Source organism: Nansenia antarctica, assembly GCF_963989245.1.
Source record: "Nansenia antarctica genome assembly, chromosome: 4".
Classification (NCBI taxonomy): domain Eukaryota; kingdom Metazoa; phylum Chordata; class Actinopteri; order Argentiniformes; family Microstomatidae; genus Nansenia; species Nansenia antarctica.
The window spans coordinates 19,200,432-19,224,667 of record NC_137689.1 but is presented as its reverse complement, the minus strand read 5'-3'; the positions used below and the strand labels follow the sequence as shown (position 1 = coordinate 19,224,667).

Below are 24,236 nucleotides of genomic sequence, written 5' to 3'. Positions count from 1 at the left end.
CCTATGGACGGCCTCGATGCGTCGTTTCTAACGAGTGAAACCACCCTTTTCAAGCAGAGCATCCGTCGGATATTTGCTCCGGGAGTGACTTCGAATGCGCATTCTCACAGCTTCAAACGTCGCAGAGCAAAGCGAATTTTATCCTAAACTCTGATTCCAAGTGAAGCAAATGTTCTAGTGAGAAAACACCCTTAGTGGCCTTTTACTGTGACCAGCCTCAGGCACATCTGTGTAATAATCCTGCTGTCTAATCAGCATCTGGATACGCCTGATACACCTGTCAGGTGGAGGATTATCTCTATAAGGAGAAGTGCTCACTAACTAACACACATTTAAACTAATCCGAGAACAACATTTTAGAGAAATAGGACTTTTGTGTACATAGAAAAAGTCTTAGTTCTTTGATTTCAAACTCGTGAAAGATCGGCGCAAAAACGAAAGTGTTAATAGTGTATTAGTGTTGCGTTTATATTTTTGTTCAGTGTAGATAAATGAGTCCCAGAAGATAATGTGTGGGCTTGCAAAGTCTTAATTTGGTCAAAGAAAAGGTTTAAAGGTGGTTTGGACGATAGACTTGCTGGGTAGTTTAAAGAAAATAAACGTACTTTATATAGTATACATTATTTAATAACATTCTTTACTTTTGATATTAGAAGAACCATCCCTCCCATTGGCTTATCTCCCAAGAGCCTTAAAACAAACTAAATAAAATACTTGAATTACACAATGAAATAACACACACAAAATACACACACACAGAGACACACTCACACACACACACTCGCAGAAACGAGGGTGATCTGGTGGAGGGGTGAGGAGGGGGGATACACTTCACTTGTCACCAACAGTCCTCTCTCTCTCCTTCTCTCTCTCCCTCTCTCTCTCTTTCTCTCTCTCTCTCTCATTCTCTCTCTCTCCTCTCCTTCTCTCTCTCTCCTTCTCCCTCTCTCTCCCACTCTCTCTCTCTCTCCCTCTCTCTCTCCCTCTCTCTCTCTCTCCCTCCCCTGTCTGTGTGTGTGTGTGTGTGTGTGTGTGTGTGTGTGTGTGTGTGCGTGCGCGCGCGCTTGACGGACACATTTCACATTGCAAGATACTGCTGGAGCTGAGAAGGTCAAGGTAAGCGTGAACATAGGTGAGCCTCTATTATAGGAGTAGGCAGATACACAATTCCATTAACACCATTAGTTCACACCTCTGAAGAAAAGGAAAACTAATGAAAAGCTGCGCAATTGACTCCATGCAAAGAAAGCCAAAGATATCTGCCCTGGATCCTAGAACTACTAGAACAAAACCTCATGATCAGTTTTCAGAGAGAGAGAGAGAGAGCAACACAGGTCACTATACCAGATTCCATGTGAACATGAAGGATAAGAAAAAGGAGATCAATAGAGGGGGGGGGGGTCCTTTTTAAATCCCATTCTGACAATCACACCACAAATATTGTAGACAACAATTAATTAATACTCTTAGTAGTCCATGACCCACTTCATCTCACCAGTAGGGCACTGCATGCTCAACCGCCTGTGCAACCACCAGTGCAACCACCATACATCCATTGAGTATGGATGCTACTTGCATCCTCCACCAACTGTAACCTGCGTTGTGTTTGGCTGTACTGAAGGGATTGGGACACTCTCAGGATGGTGGATGAAGCAGCTTGTATTGCCTGCACAATGGGTCATCAAATAAACAAAACAATTAGCATGAATCTCTGGTCCGCCTGCCGCTATTGTCCCTTCTGCTCAGGCTCACAACATTCACCACAACATACTACATACAATCAATGACATGTCAAAAGCACTCAAACACTATGTCGATCAGACACACAACATACAATTCAGAACAATACTTCATCCATTTCTAATATTTATCCTGCAGAACAGCACTCACACACTCGTGTGGCGGAAAAAAGTACTACATGTGGAATGTAACATGACATTACTGACTAGCCATGCCCTAGATCGCGAATGCTAGCAACGCAACGAGTGGACTCTTACAAAATGCACCAGAACATAGAACTCAAACAACATATGTAATAAGTTACCTGCACAATGGGTCATCAAATAAACAAAACAATTGGCATGAATCTCTGGTCCGCCTAGACAAAATAAATTCCACATTAGCTTTTCATCCAATCAATGCAAACGTGCTTCAAGGTCAAACAGAAATAACATAAATATCAAATAAAAGTTACATTACGGTGTCAAATATCACAAGAACGTGATTCACAGGTTGGCTTATATGTCATACAAAAACGGACATTTAAGTGACATGTGTAATACAAAGATATTAGGTTTTTTAATAACTTTTCCTGCAGACCCTTTGGTTGCCCAACCTACCTGCAACAGCTATTGTCCCTTCTGCTGCAGGATGACAACGATGCCACAACTATATAGCAAGATTTCAAATTAAAAGTCACGACCCAATGACGCAGGATTTAATATTAACCACAAGGAACTTTCAACTCCGTTACATAAGCACAGAGTAGATACATCATATTTGATGTATGTCACAAATATGATTTTAACTAATTTTGACCAAAATTTAAGTTACTGCCTTTTGCCTTTGTACGGCATAGCACTCCGCGTGAATCATCTGGCCGACTTCGTTCCTATTGTTCTTTTGTTGTTTTACCTCCTCTTTCTGTAGATGAAGGGTGATTAGTCGGCCTACAGAAATATGAAAATAATAATGATTGTAATTATCAATCAAATTAAAAAACAAATATTAGATTAGATTAGATCTTATTGTCATTGCAGAGTACAAATACCAGACAATGAAATGCAATTCATCATCTAAACAGAAGCGCAAATAGTGATATAATAACATGATATAAAAACATGTGATATAAGAACATGACGATGATAGTGAATTGGTACAGTATGGCATGCAGGTTACCTCCTCTTTCTGTAGATGAAGGGCGATTCTTATAGAAACATGAACATAATTCTGATTTTCATGATTGTAATAGGCTAATATTCATTGTATTAGCCTATTTATATTCATAATAATGTTGTCAAAACATCCACGAACGCCTTATATCAAAACAAAGCAAACATAGCCTATTTCACCTATAGTTAAGCATAGGTTGACTTTCCAGACACCATATTTTGTTGTTCTAAACACAGAATAAAACGAAATGAAAAGCATGATAGAAATACAAATTAACTCCCCGACTGAGATTCACGCATTGAATCGTATATAGTTGTAAATACATGTATATCTTTTGCTTTATCAACGGCATCGGCTATAAATCAATGCATGTTTCGTAGGCTATTTGATGTATTTTGTAGTCTTTAGCCTATTTGATCAAGTGCAAATGTCGCCTAAGGGGTTACAGTCATTTAGCAGACGATTTGTCCAGGACCTTTGCGACCCATAAGCTTGATATTGTGCATCTATGTAGGCCGATATCTTTCCATATTTAAATTTGAGTCCCAGGGGGTCCGGGTCATTGAGGGATTGAAGGGATATCGCATATGAAGATCATGAGGGGCATTTCAGGGGTCTGATAAGTGATAAGGGATAACACTTAAGGCCGGTTTAGGCTTCTGCGTAAAGTCGACGCCGTAGGCTACGCGTAAGCTTACGTAGTCCCGCATGACCGTGCGTAGCCTTGACGTGCTCCTCTCAAAAAATCTAACCACGCGTCAGAGCGCACGTAACCGTAAGCTCTGTGATTGGTCCGCTTGGTAGCACATGATTCAGACAAGTCTCGACTCTCTCGTCGCCCAAAATGCGGAAGTCATGACAGAAATGTCATTCACTTTTCTGTAATTACTTATTAATAAAGATTTGAAAAATTATTATAACCATCGTATTATCTTAGTTTAATGTCATTTCAATGCATCATAGAACTTTTATTTACAACAAGCATACCAACAAAAAGATCGCTATTATGCCGCTTTGAGCTTTGAGCTCCGTTGAGTTCCTAACCGGAAGAGGCACAGCACAGGGGCTGAAAACACACTGCCACCTAGCGATGTGACGGTGTAATTGCAGCGCGGACCAACGTCGAACTATAAACTTGGATAGCCCTCGCGTAGTCTACGGCGTAGCCGCACGTAAATTCGACGCAGAAGCCTAAACCGGCCTTTAGACGGCGTAGGCGGGGTGAGTGCGTATCACCCGAGAGCTAGCCTATACATTAGTTCACATATGTAGGTATTATTTCTCTAAAGAATAGGGAATTACTCAGGGTCTTATAGCCTATATTATGCGACTTATTTAGCGCTGGTAAACTCTGCTGACGTTAATGCTAGCCCGGCTATTATTCATTAGGCTAACGATCAGTGTGACCATTTTTATGACTATGACCGTATCAGGACTATAGCTCTAACTCCTAGCGTCAGTTAGTAACTATGTACGCCATTTTTAGGGCATTTCTGCTTTAATGGGATAGAGGCAGTAGATATTGACAGGAAAGATGGGTGAGAGAGAGCAGGGATGACAGGCAGTAATACATGTCCGCGGCCGGAATCGAACCGACGACCTTGAGATGACATGGCTGACGCCTTGAAATTGGCTATGGACAACACACAATAAAGTATAAGAAGACAGTTCACGGTCAATAAATATCAAAAAGTGTGGTTGATCTGGCTTTATTGTTATGGATCAAGGTTCGGACATACAGGTCCAGATCAAGGTTCTGACATACAGGTCGCACTCGAGTTCATAGTGCCGTCTCGTAACTGTTGCTGTGGTTTGCCTTGGTTTCTCTAGGCTTTTTTGAAGTTACTGTAAATACGAGCCCTATTTTCTCGAAAATACAACACACAGAGACAGGATATTTGGCCACATGATAAAGAATGTCTTCAGGGGTTGGAGAAAATGGAGCTGAACAGAGTAATAAACACTTGCACTTACAAGCAGGAAAGTATCAAAGAGATGAATGTGATAAGTCAGAGAGTATACTTTTTCAACACTTCTAGAGAGCTTGTTGCAGTTTTGCTGCTCTGGGTACAAAGTGTATTATATGGTGAAAGGATGGGATTTAACGATGACCCTGCAGATGGGCCTCTGTTGGATAAAAGCCTCTTCACATTGTGTGTGTGTGTGTGTGTGTGTGTGTGTGTGTGTGTGTGTGTGTGTGTGTGTGTGTGTGTGTGTGTGTGCGTGCATGCGTGCGTGCGTGCGTGCGTGCGTGCGTGAGTGAGTGTTTGAGGGCACACGCTGCCAGACCCGCCACCTCCATTCCATCACATCAGCAGGGATGGCATTTGTCAGCAGGCCACACGCTCCTCCATTATTACAATGCTCAATGGCCCACGAGAGAAGGCTGGTGGCTGGGGACTGGGGACTGGGGGCTGGGGGCTGGGGGTTGGGGGCTGGGGGTTGGGTACTGAGGGCTGGTTGCTGGGGTCTGGAGACAGCCTATTTGTAAAAACTAAAGGGCTCTTTGTCAGTGGGTGTCGGAGTGTGGAATGAATTAGCTTCCCTTTGGAGCAGCCTTATGCCGCTAGTGTGTCTTTCCGTCCAGCTAAACACACCCCCAAACACAAACACACACATATACACTCACAGAGGACAAGGGCTCCGCAGGGCTGCCAATGGAGACATCTGCTCAACCTGAAAAATAGGAGTCAAAGGTTACCTCCCTCTGAGCTTTTTGTGTGTGTGTGTGTGTGTGTGTGTGTGTGTGCACGTGTGCGCATGTGTGTGCATGTGTGTGTGTGAGTGTGAGCGTGTGCGTGTGTGTGTGTGCGTGTGTGCGTGTGTGTGTGTGTGTGTGTGTGTGTGTGTGTGTGTGTGTGTGTGAGAGAGAGAGAGAGAGAGAGAGAGAGAGAGAGAGAGAGGCAGAGTTATTCTTAAAAGTAAAACCACCCCCGTCATGGTTCATTTAGTATTAGCATCAATGTATAGAAATGTCTGTTCTCCTGGTCTATTTCCCTACAACTTGTAGGGAAATAGACCACAAGTAGGCTACAAGCCATGACACAGACACTGTCCATGTCCACCCTGAACCACACAGATCAGTCTGCCATGTCTGACTGCCAGTGTCACTAAGGCCAAACAACCTTATCACCCAGCTGAGTCAGTTATCCCCCAGACAAATGTGATGGGAAAAAAATAATAATATAAAAAGCCCTCCAATCTCGCCCATCGTTTGGCCGGATCTATTAATCAGATAAGCTGGCTTATGAGTGGGCAATCGTTTAGGCAAGTCTGCGTTCCAGATGCTCGTGGAGGGTATACAGACACCCACTGTTGCACACAAACACAGTGATTAACACCCTCATGACCCAGCACCGGAGGGGCCGAGGAAGAGGAGGAGGAGAGGAAGGGTGTAAGCTGAGGGCCACTCCTATTGCATGCCAACACACTTGACCTTAGCAATAACACAGGGGTCTTGGCCTATGCCCACTTGGCTATACGCCACACAGCCTCATACCCTCAGCCATGTCCTACTGAACTCACTCTAGGTGCAGAGATAGAAACTTCTAACCTACAGGTCAAAATGCTGCACCACATATTCTCTCTCCCTCTCCCTCTCCCTCTCTGTATTTCAGCAAAGCTACCCAATCGAGTTCCAGGCCAGACCAGATGGCACAAGATATATCGTAAATATATGGAGGCTGGTAGAAGAAATTGGAGGACAGGCTCATTGTAATGCATGGAAGGGAGGACAAGCTTATTGTAATGGAGTGAAATAAGAAAGTATACCATCTAGCCTCCACTGAGAGTTCAGAGGGAAAGCTCTCTAGAATAGGTTGTTGGTGGGCAACTGTAGCGATTACCCAAACAAAGGGTAAGGATGTCGTGGTCGAAAAAAGGAGGGTAAAGAGCATTTACATTACTTTACCCTCCACTACATCACAGGCAATGTGAGAGAGACAATGACATGAAATGATGGGAGTAAATTTAACAGAAAAGTTGGGAGTAAATTTCTGGCACCTTATCAGTATACAGTACACTAACAAAAGAACACTAATGGCGCTTTTCCACTACAGTGCCGTACCGTGCCGGGCCGCGTGATCCCGGTTTGTTTTGCTTTCTCGTACCCGTGCCGTTTTTAGTTCCAGTTCGAAAGGGGTACTTCGAGAGGGGTAAAAATCAGACTTTTATTCTGAAATTATTTTTTAGGACTTTTATTCAGAAAAGAATTTTTTTTTACTTTTATTCAGATTTTCTTTTTTTTTGGACTTTTATTCTGAAATTATTTTCTTAGGACTTTTATTCTGAGATTATTTTTTTAGGACTTTTATTCAGAAAACATTTTTTCAGACTTATATTCAGATATGTCACCGACAATGCATGTCTAGCATAGGCACAGCACTTGTTATGCTTGTTGTAAATAAGAGTTATGATGCATTGAATCAATAATCTTTATTAAAAAGTTATTACAGAAACAGTAAGTGACATTTTCCGAGAGCGAAATCTGTTGTGGTATTTAAAAATGGCGGTTAAGGGTGAACTCTGAACATGGGATGACGATGTTGTGACGATTTCCATTGACCAATCAACGGTCTGCAGCGTCACACGTCACACACAGCCTGGCAAAAAGTACCTCTCGCTACCCCTCTGAAATGAGAACTAAAACGGCTCGGCCCGGCTCGGTTGGCAGTAGAGAAAGCAAAACAAACCGGGCTCACGCGGTACGGCACGGGTCGGCGAGGTAGTGGAAAAGCGCCATAAGGCAGGTTCTCTAAGGCCAAGGTTGGGGTTCAGCCCGGTCTTAAACACAGGTCTTTGAACATAGCTAATTACACCTATTAAATAATTGACACTCACAGTTCGTTGACGACACCAGGATCCACTAAACAGTGACATAAGAGTGGCCGTTACAAGAGTACACTGGCTGAAACATTCCCAAAGAGCTTTCATACTCCCATTGGGCCTATCACTCCACTCTCAGAGATCCCTGACCTTTATCTCTTCACACACAAACCCTCAAGGCTGGGGGCAGTGGCGATAAGACTGATTACAAACTATACAACACAGCACAGGACATGAAACATTTAGATGGAAATGGACACTTCCTATGGGACGCGCGCGCGCACACACACACACACACACACACACACACACACACACACAGACACACACACCGGTTGCTAATTGAATGTAAATCTCTGGTTTGCTCTTAATCCTGAGCTCATGCCCTTCTTGGTTCCTAGAAGGATAACATTTGCCCTTTTTGACAAATGGGATAATCTATGGAGGGGATCACTTGGTCATGTAATCATACATCTCTCTCTCTCTCTCTCTCTCACACACACATACACACACACACACACACACACACACACACACACACACACACACACACTGACTGACACTGAGGATTCATAGAGCCAATGTTCAGTTGGTTCTAATAAAAAATATGTAAATTAGAAACAATCAAATAGGAGAGATGCCCGTATTCCTCTCACTTTCATTACCAAAACATAAGGTTTAGGTTCATACAGCATACAGTAGGCCTGTACCTCTTTCTCAATGATCCTTTCATCCACTTCCCTCCCTCCTCTACTCACACCATTTCATCCTCTCCTCTTTGGCTCCTACCAGATGTTCTCTCTTAGAGAGCCCTGCTGATATCACTGAGGCAGACACATGGCACATGGCCCACGTACCCCCCACTATGGCCAAGGCATGGAACTACAGCCAGAATGCTTCTTGCAGCAATGTTTAAGGGGAATGCAGTTGCAATTGAGAAATACTATAGAAACCGCTTGTGATGGATACAAGGTTTTATGTATATGTATTGGTACCGACATAAATTGCTCCCTATTTACTTTTAATCTCACTAATTTTAGAATACGGACACTTGAATGCATAGTGAGATCCCAACAATGAAGCGCTATGTATTTGGATTCCAATACGCAAGGCTATTGCCAGCTCCTCAAAGACGTTCTGTACCTCAATACATAGAAAACCCATCTGCTTTAGATACTGCAGAATACAGCTGTGCACACGCAATCACACACATGCACACAAACCCAAACACACATGCACGTACATATGCACACATGCATGCACATTCACATGCACACACGCATGTGCGCACACACACACGCACAACAGGTATATAATAATAGTGTGAATTTATTGACAACAGTGGACAACATTTGGAACAAGAGTGTGCGGCTTCTACTTTATCCTTTAGTATTCTGCTCCGTCGCAAGCACCTCACTCAAGTTTTCTGTGGTGTGCGTTCTCTTCTTTTTCAATACAATAATAGTGTAACATTTGAGAGGATTTGTCGTCTAACCCTATTTCCAGCATGGACTGCGTCAGTGTGACAGTGTAACAGTGGGAGGGACTATGTGACTGTGCCCATCTCCTCTCCTCCTCTCTTCCCTCTACAATAGCTCCATCTGGCTGGAGATTCAAAACATGGTTGATAATCCCATTCAGTCATCTGACTCCACTATCTCACAACCCTTCGCACCAGCAACACTGACCCCTATAGACCAAAGCACAGAGCTGCACTTGACCCATATGTTTCAGATTGAGATGCAGTATCCCTTTAAGTCAGAATTCAGCATCACACACATGCGCCTATGTGCAAGCCCTCTGATACACAGCCACACATATCTGCAGCAGTGTCCTCTCCTGTCCAGGGAGGGTAGTGCAGTGTGCATGACATCATACCATACTTGCAACCATACACACACACACACACACACACACACACACACACACACACAGGGGTGTTATTACTGAAACAGACCAAATGTCTGTTTATTTATGTTTCTCATCAGAGAAATGTCGACTTAGCAGAACAGGTTTTATTGCAATATCTGTGTTGTTGTGAGAAATATTCTCACATTGTAATGAAGAAGATAATGATGATTTTGCTGATAATAATGATGACGATGATGATGATGAGGAAGAGGATGAGAGTTATCATAACATTTGTTGTTTCAATCCAGTACCTTTCCTCTTTTTTTTAAACCTTGTTCTAGCAATCTTCTTATATCGTTTTCTTTCTTAGCTCGAAGTTTCTGTTCCAAGCAACTAATGTCCTTGAACAATCCACTCTCCCCCTTCCCCCCAAATGATTCTGGGCAAACCCACAGAGAAATGTTCCTCAACCTTTTCTTCCCTTTCATAAACATACAGGGGCTGCCATGACTGAAGATCAAATTACATGGAATTTAGAATTGTGTGTGTGTGTGTGTGTGTGTGTGTGTGTGTGTGTGTGTGTGTGTGTGTGTGTGTATGTATGTGTGTGTGTGTGTGTGTGTGTGTGTACAGCAGGAGAGGAGATAATCCTGGCAAATCAGGCAAATGTGTGCGTTTGTTACTCTAGTCTACAGTATCTAATGCAGTCTCCCTGCATACCAACTCCCTCCCTCCCTCCCTCCCTGACACAACAGAGACAGAACCCCCGCTCGTCTGTCCCAGGGACAGGAAGCGGCGGGGGAGACGCTGAGCCAAGGTCTGATTAGAAACAGATGTGCAGCGTCATGCAAGCAGAGCCAACACAGGCCAGGCTCTCTCAGAAGATCCTGCTGCACTACAGAATCACACAATGGAACCTCTCGATCCGTGAATAGTACATGTCCTGAACAGAGAGACACAGACAAACACGGACCGCTTTCTCTCTCAACCCAAGAGGCCAGGTACTTAGAATACCGTTGTCCCATTTTGTGACAGATTAGATAGTCCCACCGCCCCTACACAATTACAGGATTACACAGGTTCTGATTCACTGAGGTCAGAATTGGCCTGGCAATCCTCAGCCATCCTGCCCTCCAGCTCTCTTCCCTTCTCTCAAACACACGACTACCCTTTTTCCTCTTTGCCTCATATTCTTTTTTTTTTATGTATTATTATTATTATCTATCCTCTCTCTCAATTCCTTCTTTCCCAAACTCCATCGAACTTTTCTCATTAGGATATAAAGTTCCCTATCTTTCTTCTTCACTCTCGCTCTCTATAGAGATTTCACAGGAATAACCTTCTTTACACTCCTGGGCCTAGCTTGAACTTGAAAGACTGGAAATTTGCTTAACATTCTCTCCCCACAGAGTGGCACGCGTGAGAGTGGAAATAGATTAAACACATCCTGGTGAGGATCCCCACTCTATCCCAGCAGAGACCCCAGCAGACAGCCCAATAGGAGGGCTGTAATCATGTAGGGATCCCCAGCCATAACATCCCAGGCCCCAGCTCACAACTGTCCTTCTCCGATAAGAGGCTTTACCATCTCTCTCTGGTGTGTGTGTGTGTGTGTGTGTGTGTGTGTGTGTGTGTGTGTGTGTGTGTGTGTGCGCGTGTGTGTGTGCGTGTGTGCGTGTGTGCGTGTGTGCGTGTGTGAGTGTGTGAGTGTGTGAGTGTGTGTGTGTGTGTGTGTGTGTTTAAAGATGTTTCTTATCATCATGTGAATTATGTCCAGCATGCTTGTATGTGACCTTAAACTGTGTGGAATGAGAATCAATGCTGATACTAAATCTGCTTACTTCAAGGCCGTTCCCAGCATGCTGCATTGCAACACTGAGACTGTATTTAGGGTAGAAGTGTACTGTGGGCTTGGAGCTCCCCCAACTGGTTTACAGAGAGAGCGAGACTGGGCCTGAGGAAAGGCTCTGTAAAAACTATGTTCTGAATAATGAAGACTGCTGTATGGCTTACAACGAATAACAAACCCACACACACATCCACACACATACAAACACAGAGACAAAGGGCTTTTTGAAGGCATAAGCAAATCTTCCCCCTGATTTGCAAAATGGAAACAACGCACCATCTTTCATGTAAATGACGCCCTACCACATACAAAGTCATGGACGAAAAATATAAAAAGAGCATGTGGGTGTTCAGTATAAGCGTGTGTAGATAATGATGCACTTGGTGACTAGTCAGACAGTGGTATATGACTACAGGACGAGTAAAATAGACTCAAACAATAGGGCAAACAATTGAGTCTTTGTCGTCTCTGAACACAAGTGTGAACTTGTCCCTGACGTTCTGCTATGAAGTCAACAGGGCGGATGCTGCCACTGTGCTGTGAGTTCCCCACAGTCAGTGGATGTGTGTGTCTGTGTGTGTGAGTCACAAACAGAGAACAATGGGATGGATAGAGAGATGTGTGTGTGTGTGTGTGTGTGTGTGTGTGTGTGTGTGTGTGAAGTGTAGTGAATGAACTATGCAGTAGTTGAGTGACATTGCTATATACAGTGCCTCATCTGTCTGGTGAGTACAAGCTAGCTCACAGACTGTTTACTATGTGCATACACTGGTTTGCATGTATAGTGTGAGGAAGGAAGCAGGGACAGGGCTGAGAGCTCTGGGAAGTGAGAGAGAGAGGAAAGAGAGGAGAGAGACAGAGAGAGAGGAGAGGAAGCTCTATTGTTTGGCCATGTGGTGACAGAGAAAGAGAGAAAAATCATGAACAGTTAATAAAGCATCACAGAGTGGCTAAATGCACAGGGAAACTGTAACACAACAGCATAATTATAACACACACAAACACACGCTCTCTCTCTCTCTCCCTCTCTCCCTCACTCTCTCTCTCCCTTTCTCTCTCTACTTTGTTTTGACTATGTGAGTGGTTAAAATGAAGAGGTATTTTTTATATTGAAAGTATCTTTCGCTCTCTCTCTCTCACTTTATCTCTCTCTCCTCTACACAAAGCAGCACTATATGCGGGCATACAAACACACACACACACACACACACACACACACACACACACACACACACTGCCAATTGGCTGGTGAGTGAGTTCACACCAGCAGCTGGGACCCTTTAAGGGAGACACCCCCCCCCCATCTGCCTCCTCTGTGTCCCCCATGGCAGAAGGAGAAGACTTTCAACACTCTGACAACATCAGAATGCCTCTGTCGACAGGGCAGCTGCTTAGAGAACTCACCCAGAGCTAGGCTCTGCAATTATGTGCCAACAATTAATAAAGAGGACAGTACAAAAAATGAACAGTCTGTGTGTCTTGTTTTTGTTTGTCCTGTGTTTATATGCATCACATGTTTCTTATAGACAGCATCCATTAACAGAATCCAGGTCAAACCCTAAGGCTTGTACTCTTTCATTCAGCCATGTGACTGACGCAACTCCCCCTGACCCGACCTTGGATGAGAGCTTGTGTGCGTGCATGCCTGCGTTCGTGTGTGTGTGTGTGTGTGTGTTATAAACTAAATAATGATACAGCATGATTAGACCAGAGACAGCGAACAGCATCATAAGTGTCTGGATAGATGATAGTATAGGGATATCTGTAGTGCTTATCCTCTTACCCTGCCATGGGAGTGAGTGGTGGAGCACACAGGGCGTGAGTGGTGGAGCACACAGGGAGTGAGTGGTGGAGCACACAGGGAGAGGAGAGACAGATGGCAGATTTCACTGATCCAGCTCCGCTGAGTCAAAGACCGGGGCCCTTTAAATCCCCCAACCCCCACTCCTCGCCTCAATCTGTGTCACTGTGTTTGAGCTCACTGCCTGTGTGTGTGTGTGTGTGTGTGTGTGTGTGTGTGTGTGTGTGTGTGTGTGTGTGTGTGTGTGTGTGTGTGTGTGTGTGTGTGTGTGTGTGTGTGTGTGTGTGTGTGTGTGTGTGTGTGTGTGTGTGTGTGTGTGTGTGTGTGTGTGTGTGTGTGTGTGTGTGTGTGTGTGTGTGTGTGTGTGTGTGTGTGTGTGTGTGTGTGTGTGTGTGTGTGTGTGTGTGTGTGTGTGTGTGTGTGTGTGTGTGTGTGTGTGTGTGTGTGTGTGTGTGTGTGTGTGTGTGTGTGTGTGTGTGTGTGTGTGTGTGTGTGTGTGTGTGTGTGTGTGTGTGTGTGTGTGTGTGTGTGTGTGTGTGTGTGTGTGTGTGTGTGTGTGTGTGTGTGTGTGTGTGTGTCTGTGTGTGTGTGTGTGTGTGTGTGTGTGTGTGTGTGTGTGTGTGTGTGTGTGTGTGTGTGTGTGTGTGTGTGTGCGTGCGTGTGTGTGTATGAGAGAGGGAAAGAAGGATATGTGCATGCGGAATAGCCCCGGCCATTGCAATTGATGAACAACATGGCTATATCAATGTCTTTATGGCTGTAGATAAACGAATGTGTGTAGACACAGCCTAACAAACTGAGGTAAATGATTACTCATGTGTGGGGGTTGTCACACGGCTGGAATGTTTTCACTTAGCAGTGGGCTCTCTCATTCATGGTTCAACATCACCCCCTACTGTCTGCATATGGAACTGAAAAGCAGGGACCAGGGACAGAAACAGATAGCAAGAGAGAGAGAAGGGTTATTCCGTTCTGCTAGGAGCTGATTAGGCATTGGTTGTGATAAATCACAGACCCAGGGTTCCAGACAGACCCATGTCCTCGTGATGGCCACTCAGATCACACACTCTCAATGGGCTCTTTGTGTGCCCACCTCATAATGGCAGACACAAGGTCCGTGGAAAACAGTGGTGATAACGGAACAAATCAATTCGGAAAGTGAAAGTTCCTTTGTGTGATTCACTAGGACAGTGTGGGCAACTGTCTCTGAACTAAAAATGAAATGTTGTATACATATACATATAAACTGTCATGCATACACACATATACACGCGCACACACGCGCGCGCACGCACACACACACACACACACACACACACACACACACACACACACACAATACAGCTGTGTTATGAGTTAAAACAGACACAAAAGAACTCTTACACTTACACATTCCATTTATAGCTCGGACAGTGTTACCCCTCCTCCCTCTTTCCCCTTTTCTTCTCGGTGTCCTTGGCTCTTTCCTTAAAAGGCCTGAATCAGTGAGCCAGGCCAGCAAGCAAAAGGGAGGAAAAGAGGAAGGGGGGAGGGGGAGTCCAAGTCTTGGACTGACTTGCATTTTCTTACCAAATCAAATGTGTTGAAATACAGCTCCTCATGCTCTCTGCATACACAAACACACAGACGACTTTAAATGGGACACTCCTTTATCTCTGAATCATGCCACTTTCTATCTCCTCTCATGTAGTCAGGAGGACTCCCTGAAACAAGAGACGCCACATGTGCTGCACTCCATTGTTCACAGACCAGACAAACATGACTCTAGAGCGCCCTCTATTGATCACCATGAAGAACGACATTCCCATATCAAGTACTGCCCCCTGTACTGTTTCCAACAGACAAACAAGTCTGCTATTTGCAAATGAAGATGAAATGTCTCCTGCTTTGCTGTTAAAAAATCAACACAACATAGACTATAGAATCAAATGCGACACTTTAAATGAATGTGCAATAACACTATGTGCAATATGACAACCCTAGGGTACATAAGGTTGCAGAGAATAGGAAATGTTAGAATAGGTATAGCATAGCATAGAGTACAGCACAGTGTTTTATTTGTACATTATAGTATAGTGAATAGTGTACATAGCCTTTATTTATGTAAACCAGCTCCTTTCCCTTCTTGTTTTTTTCAGTTTTTTTTCTTCTTTCCTAGCACCAGGGAGCCTCCCCTCCCAAATGTCGTTGTTTGGTACCTGTACTATAGCAATGACAATAAATAAAGACCATTCATTCATTCAAATGATTTGATTCTATAGTCTATGTTGAATGTGTGTCTAATATGTAGGCCTAACTGTTATTCTGATCCTTTCTAAGTGCATGACTTTGCATCTTGGAATGCTTATACCTCCACTCTTCACAATCTAAAGTTCTGTTCAAAAGTATATGCAGTCTAGTCCCTTTAAACTTTAAAACCCCACACAATAACAAAGTGCATGAGGGCTCTTGGCCGAGGGTTCCTTGTTTACGGGGCGCTATGGTGCTGGTTGCCTGTGACGACGGCACAAAGGAAAGGGGGAGGGGGGGCTGACTCACTGAAAGGGCTCTATTCATCCTGTTTGCTACAGAAAGGCAGGAAGAAAATGGAGGCGGCAGCTGGGAAGCAGGAAATGTCTGCCTCACTGGCAGATGGCCCAGGGTGGGGCCAGGGGGGCCAGGGGAGGGGGGCCTACAGCGAGGGCGGGGTCCGGACAGGAAATGGGAGGGTCAAGCATGAGGGGCGGGCCAAGGGGGAGGGGTTTGAGAGCTGCTCACTTGCGCACATCTGCTGTCTGTTTGATGTAACTGCAGGTTGGATCCTTCAACATTAACATTTTAAACTTTATTATTGATATATTCAGGTTACAATGTACACACATGTTTTTATTTCTTCTCCAAAAAATAGGTCTAGGCTGTATGTGTGCAAATGGGAATTCACTTTTGCATAGTTTGGGACACAGATGAAAACAATAAATAAAGTAATAAAGTTGCATACATTGTTTTTAATGCTCTGTGGTTTGATATGATGAAGTGGTCAACAAAGATGTGTTACAAGTGGTTGTAATCACCTCTTATACACCCTGTCATACTAGGGCTTGTCACAAGACGTTTCGGAGGAAAAACTAAATACATACTGACCCCTGTGTGAATGAATGAATGAATGAATGGTCTTTATTGTCATGTATACAGTACAGGTACCGTACAACGAAATTTAGGAGGGGGGGCTCCCCTGGTGCTTGGAAAAAAGACTAAAAACAAGAGAGCCAAGTTGACATAAATAAATAAAGGCTACCTATGTATATAGCCAAGATCAAGTCCTTCCTCACCCCCAGCGACCTGAGGAGGGTCGTCCTCATGCTAATCTCATCTAGGCTTGACTACTGCAACTCACTCTATGCTGGACTTCCTGATAAGACCATCTACCGCCTGCAGCTAGTCCAAAATGCTGCTGCCAGGCTGGTGTCAGGCACCAAAATGAGGGACCACATCTCCCCTGTCCTCATCTCCCTTCACTGGCTCCCAGTGAAGAAGAGAGTGAAGTTCAAAATCTGCACCTTTGTTTTTAAAGCTCTCAACAGTCTCGCCCCACCCTACATCAAGGACCTCCTGGACCAGTCTACCTCCTCAAGGCCCAGACCCAGGCTCAGGTCCGACGCCCAACTCAGCCTGAGGGTCCCACGTACCAACCTCAAGAGGATGGGTGACCGTGCCTTTGCGGTGATAGCACCGACCCTGTGGAACGCGTTCCCTTCTGCCATCAAGTTTGCCCCCACTCTGGACTCCTTTAGAGCCAAGTTAAAAACCCACCTCTTCCTAAATGATATTCCCTAAGTCTACTCCCTATTTGTTGTGAATTGTATTGCCTGAGATTTACGTTTAAGTCGTCTGTGTCTGATTGCTTTTTGTGTTCCTTGTCTTTGTCTTTATCTGTTCCTTTACCCGGGCTGCGCCCCGGGCCGATGTAAAAGTTGGATGGGGGGCGCATTATAAATAAAATTAACATTAACATTAACATTATGTACACTATCTACTATACAATAAACACTGTGCTGTATACTATGCTATGCTATAAATATCCTAACTTTTTCCTATATCTGAACCTTATGTAAACATGGGTTGTCATATTGCACATAATATTTGTTCATTCATTTAAAGTGTCGCAGTAGCAGATTTAGAATGTTCACAGTTGTATTTCAATTGCACTTATGTTTACAGTCTAGTAGCTGCCATCAAATTGTCTAGATTGTCCAGAGCCTAGAACCTAGGTCTTGGCTGTGTTCAGGGCCTGAATGGCCCTAGGGTAGAAGCTGAGCTTCAGTCTGTTTGTCCGTGCGAACATGGTCCTGAACCGCCAGCCTGAGCGCAGCCGAACAAAGTGTTCGTTCCCAGGGTGGGATGGGTCCCTGGAGTGCAGCAAACCCATGTTGTTCAGTATGTTTCACTTCTTACATTGATGGGACATGCATTCACCCAAACAGTGCATGACAATGTTATTCACTGTTGTATATATTTATTTGCCTTTATATTCAGTAATAACCATAACACATACAGTATATAGTACTGTCTAACTGAGCAAATATCATCACTACATAAGGCATCATGGAAATAATGACGAAAAAGGAAACTAATGTGTTTAACATTGGTTAACCATTGGCTAATCATTTATATAGACTATTTATAGTCACAGAGAGATTGTTAGTCTCAGTTGTGGCTAAGGTGACAACAAATACCCTGCTGTCCTTCCTCAAAGAACACACAACTAATTGTGAGCCAATAGCGCCTCCTAGTGGTCTAGGTATCAATTGTAGGTGTTTGTGCTATAACAGTACGATCTGCTCATCTGCTATGATCTGCTCATATAAAGACACTTAAGTGAGAGGAAACGACTGTGCTCCACCTACATAGAGAAGAGTAGAGCTCCACTGAAAGTGTTACGATTATTATAATCATCATAAAGACGGTAGTTGGGTGGGAGTTGCATACAAACTACATCTCCCACCTCAAGCTCTAGTATGACTGCAGTAGATGCATACCTATATTGTTGATGATCACCCCACTCCCCCACATGCATTATACTCTGTGTGTTCTTTATCAATGTTAGGCCCATGACTGTTGACCTGAGGAAGTCACCAAGAGTGAAGCTGAAGTAATAGACGCCTTTCACTGGTGCTGTGAAAATGCCTGTCAAAGGAAGACCATAGACATATCAGTACAGGTCCAGCCCTTTACATTAGGTCCATCCCCTTACATTACAATATTGAACCATTCATTTTACATTTTACACAATTTGTACATGCATTATTCTATTATTATTATTATCTTATCTATGACACCATTTTTTCCATCATTGGTACAATTGTCAACATCGGACCAACTATTGTAGAGTTAGAGTATACAAGCTTTGCAGTAGAGAGTACTAGATTATATTAGATTAGATTAGATTAGATTCAACATTATTGTCATTGCAGAGTACAAGTAAATGCAGTTTAGCATCTAACCAGAAGTGCAAATAGTGATATAAGAACATGATATAAAAAACATGACAATGATAGTGATAGGTACTAGTAGTTTAGAGGTATATACAGTTATGAGCTATGTACAGTTAAGGTAGCTTATATAGTGTGGTAGTTTATGTACAGTATGTAATATGCAGATGTATAAAAAGAAGCTATACCAAAGAGACGGTAGTATTGTAAACATCAGTTTACTCGCTGTGAGCTTCAGAGAGTGTTTATGCAGATTTAGTCACACCAAATGGTTGACTGATGAAGAACATACCTATGGCTTGGTTATAGTGCTGACCGACGTTTGAGAAGATGTGTTTGTAGATGACGGTGGTTTGAACGTTGAAAGGCCCATGGTGTCCAGTGCTTCCTAACGACACGGAAAATGCTACCTTGGGCCGGTCTGTTACAAGCAGGGTAATAAGGTTTTCACATTACCACAAGAATAACATTTCAATATAAATTGCCAATTCATCAATCCAACAACAATTCATCAATGCAACAGCAACAAATAAACATTACTATGTTCCTGAAGAAGAACAAAATATAATTCAACATCTCTAGCTGTCTCTCTGCAATCATTACCTTGACTTCCATGACTGAAACAAGAGAAAATATTCTATGCTCAGTCCTGATAGACGTTGCATATTACATGCTCAGTCCTGGTAGAGGCCTTTTTTGGGTGGGTGGGGGGTGCATTTAGCAGATGCCTTTATCCAAAGCAACTTACAACAAATACATTTTGACTAAGTAAGTGAATCATCTATCCACCAATAATAGCAGGAAAAAGTAATCTATGCTCAGGTCTGGGGCCATTGGCAGTCGTCGCACTAGAAGAAGGAAGATTTTTAAAATGTATTATTATGACACTGGGGAAACAGTACAGGGGGTAGAGGGTAAATAGATGTCTCAGGAGGGACAGTTAAGGTGTAGCCTGAAGAAGAGATGGGTCTTCAGTCTATGGCGGAAGATGGGGAATGATTCTGCAGTTCTGACAGCAATGGGAAGCTCGTTCCACCAGCGGGGAGCCAGTATAGTAAAGAGACGTGACCTGGTAGCGCGACTGCCACATCCGCGTAGAGGCGGTGGAGCGAATCGGTTAGCAGAAGTGGAAGAGCGGAGTGAATGGGCTGGTGTTTGGGAGTGACCATTGCTTGCAGGTAGGCAGGGGCTGTTCCCTTTGCCACCCGGTAGGCAAGCACCTGGGTCTTGAATCTGATGCAAGCTGCTATCGGGAGCCAGGCTTTCCTGGGGAGGAAGAGTAGCTAAGTCTTGTTAAGGTTAAGCTTGCAGAGACACGTGTTGCCGCATGTGAGTCAGAGGGGGGGGGGAGAAGAGTTGAGTGTTGTCTGCGTAGCTGTGATAGGAGAACCCATGTGAGGAAATTACCAAACCGAGAGACTTGGTATAGAAGGAGAACAGTAAGGGCCCTAGGACAAAGCCACCCAGTGGTGAGGGCTGATGGAAAGGACAGCGATCCTCTCCACGTCACCTGGTAAGAGCAATCAGCCAGGTAGGAAGCAAACCAGGAGAGTGCCAGAGATGCCCGGTTCTGAGAGGGCGGAGAGAAGGATCGGGTGGTTTACTGTGTTGAAGGCAGCAGACAGGTTCAGGAGAATGACAACAGAGGAGAGGGAGGAAGCTTAAGCAGAGTGGATCGCCCCTGTCTCAGTAGAGTGCCCGGCCTTAAAGCCGTATTGGTGGGGGTCAAGGAGGTTATTCTGAAGGAGATAGTGAGATAATTGGTTAGATACCAGGATTCAATGGTTTTAGATAAGAGGGAGAGCAGGGATACCGGTCTGTAGTTAAATATTAAATACATTAAATATTACATTCTCAGTCATGATAATACATGAAATATTACATTCTCAGTCCACTGAAAGTGCAGACATGAAATTCTCTGGCCATTGATACTGTCGTGCAGACATTCAATCTTATATTCTCTGCCCGTTCATATTGCAGACATTAACTACAGTTCACAGTATATTATTCTGTCATCACCTGTCTCCGAGACCTGTCTTCTCAGCTCCTCCACCTGGTTCTTGGTGTGTTCTAGTTCAGTCTTGGTGACAGCCAGCTCCACTCTCTGTTGCACCACCATGTCTTTCAACTCTCTCAGCTGAGTCCAGATGTCAGGTTGGTTGTCTAGCTCTGTTTCAGCTCGGACGTATGGCCCAAACAGGCAGACAAACAGCAACAACAGTGGAACCAGAATAACTCTCATCATGGCAGAATGTTTGTTCTGACTGCGTCCCGAATACCACTCACCTCCTTTAAATGCCAATATCTTGGTTAACCATTAATTTATGGTCAGGGTTAGGGTTTATCTCCTTGAAATGTCAATAACTGTGTGTGTGTGTGTGTGTGTGTGTGTGTGTGTGTGTGTGTGTGCGTGCACTAACCCTCACATAGTTTTCCTGTGGATGACTTTATTATGAATCTCTATGGGTTTGCCCCCCCCCCACCCTTTTCACAGGTGCATATGTTTCTTGGACCCTCCAGCCACTCAGTTCTGAATATTTAATTGACTGTGAATTAAAATTGCAGCAGGGCCTCCAGTAAAACACTAATCTACTCCCCACCATTCCCAACGCCACCACTACCCACAAAAGACCTTTCCCTCACAGCGAACACTTTCTTCAGGTTCCTAAAGAATGCATGATGGGCATCACAAGCCAACATCCATACAAACATACCCTCACTCACATACACGCACACACACACACACACACACACACACACATACACACACACACACACACACACACACACACACACACACACACACACACACACACATACACTGTGGTCATCATGATCTCGTTGAAGTCTCGTTGAAGATGCGACACCTTACTTGTGTGCAAATAAAGGCAAGTTCAGACCAAAGATTACAAATTAAAGATAATTCAGACCGCTGCAACTAGAAGCTGGACGTTCTAAAACGGTCTCGTCTCGTTGCGGATCTTTGGTTTGAACTGGGTTTAACTGACAAATAGACACTTTTTGCTGTTGCCTTTACTTGTTAAACGTAGCAGTATGTCACAATCACTGAGCAACACTCTCAACATGAGCTTATGTTGTATTCAAGTGCTTCTTGGAAGCTTGAAACCTCCCACAAAATTGAACTCCCTTTTGGCTAATTCCAAGATCGGGGTTGCAGAGTCTGTCCAAGTTCCTATTGATGATGAACACTTGAATGCGGCATTAGATTTGACCTCAACTCTTCAATTATGCTTTGAAACATTGACTGGTGCAATCACTCTAGTTTCTAACCTGTGTAGAACATCACTTGCATCATAATAATAATTTTTAATTATAATAATTTTGCCATTTAGCAGACGCCTTTATCCAAAGCGACTTACAATTACGAATTACAGGGACATTCCCCCAGGAGTAACTGAGGGCTAAGTGCCTTACTCAAGGGCACACTAGTAGTGGTGTGGTTTCAGGCGGGATTTGAACTCACAACCTTCCGATCACAAGTCCAACTCACTATCCACTAGACCACCACTACCCCTGAGCAATGAGAACCACCAGAGTTTCCTGCCATGTTCTGTGGACCTTACGGGAAGCCAGTTGATGACATCATTGAAAATAATCCAACAGGCTGAGGCACTTGACTGACTGTCACGGCAATGTTTCTACCAGTAAAAACGTTGCGCACATGCCCAAGCACAGAGTGACGCGGTGGTGTTTACATTAAACAGAATCATTAATAGGAATACAAACACACCCTTATGCCACAGAGACAGATAGGTGTCTCAGAGATAGATAAGATAGTGTTTGTTTGTCGTCTTTCACACAGTGTTATGTTGTGGTTACTTCTACAGCAGCATTACAGTTGTCATATATGGACATTACAATAGATGCTTTCCTTATTATGTTATCATGGAATTATGACTTCTCCTTTACAACAATGACATTGACATACAGAGGGATATTCTGAATTGGATTCAGAATTGGGTTTCTGGGGAGAGATTTTCTAAACAGAACTTCAATAAGAAGAGAGTGGAAGAAGTCAAGCAGAAGTCATCTGGACCCCAAGGGGTTAATGTTTTATTCATGACCTCTCACTCAACCCCTGTCTGGCTGAAACCAGCCATCTACAGAAATGTGAAAACCATGTTCTGTGAGATGTCTCTCCCTACAGTTCCACTCGCTAATTGGTTTTATTCAAATTAGCTGTTGTAAGTCACAGAATGTTCAGGAAATGGGGGGGCAATAAAAATGCAGCAAACACAGAAAAGTACTTCAGTGCTGGAGGTCAACAGAACAATTCACTTAAATTAATTAGCATCCACATGGCCTACCATGGGTAGACGATGGCAATTAGACACAATCACAGGTACACACACATGCATGTGCGCCAGGCGTGCACACAAACACACACACACACACACACACACACACACACACACACACACACTCCAAGAGTTTGGATTTGAAATGAATTCAATAATAATAATTGATATTCAAACAATTACTGTAAGATTAAAGTAGAGATGTCCCAGCTTTTATTTGATGGTAATTGTGTACATATTGGTTTCAACAAAAGATTTTTGACATTTTCAAATGTCCAAATGAAGCACTAATGTTCAGTTGTCATGGATGAATTACCACTTAAAGGGAGTTCAGCCTGTAGTGACAACAAGCTGTATTCAAGCATATGCAGGGGACAACCAGCTGATATATATATATATATACTGTATATGGGTATATAATACATGCATGTATAATTAGGACCCCCGTGAATTTTTTTGTTATTTTTTTTTGAGATTTGAACATATATTATGATCTTCTTTCAAACAATATCTATAGATAAAGTGATGTAATTGAACCAAAAACAATGAAAATGTAAATCTGTTTACTTTTTTGTTACATTATAATTTAGTTAACAAAAAATCAACAAAGATGCCTCCATCCAGATATTGTGAGCCAACAGAGAGAGAGAGAGAGAGAGAGAGAGAGAGAGAGAGAGAGAGAGAGGTCAGTCACTATCCCAATGTATATACTTTCCCTCAAACTGGACAAAGACATCACGTTACAATGCATATGAGTTCTGAAACATGTGAACTTATATGTAATGCTACAACACGCATGCAATAACTGCCTGAAGTCTGTGACCCTACCAGACACTGGGTATCTTCTCTGATGCTGCTCCGCTAGGCCGGTACTGCAGCCATCTTCAGCGGATGTATTGAGGACGTTTTGCCTTAAGTCTCCTCTTCTTACTTTCTTTCATTCTTTCTTTCTTTCTTTCTTATTATACAGGAAAACATGAAAAGGAACATTACAGAAGTTAACATGTGTTGCAGCGCAATGTTCTGCAGCACAAACAGACTGAATCACATAAACAATACAAGAAGTAAAAGTGGGAACTGTCACAGAAGGAAGACAACTGGAAAACATAAACAGCTACACAGAACTAGAAAGGACTGGACTTAAGGGAGTGAGTAAGACGGTATATGAGAGTTGGATCAATGGTTGCAGGTGTATCCTTCCCTCAGACGGTGTTTATATGCCTGTTTGAAAT

At 43.5% G+C, this 24,236-nt stretch overlaps 1 long non-coding RNA gene across 1 annotated transcript; it reads right to left on the bottom strand.

Annotated features, from left to right (window-relative positions):
* Nucleotides 1–17,698: 17,698 nt before the first annotated feature.
* On the bottom strand, nt 17,699–20,940 carry LOC308154802. The gene is made up of 3 exons (XR_013937388.1): nt 20,705–20,940; nt 18,978–19,106; nt 17,699–18,380 (listed from the first exon to the last, which is right to left on the bottom strand). It is a non-coding gene; the product is annotated as an uncharacterized lncRNA (long non-coding RNA).
* Nucleotides 20,941–24,236: the final 3,296 nt, after the last annotated feature.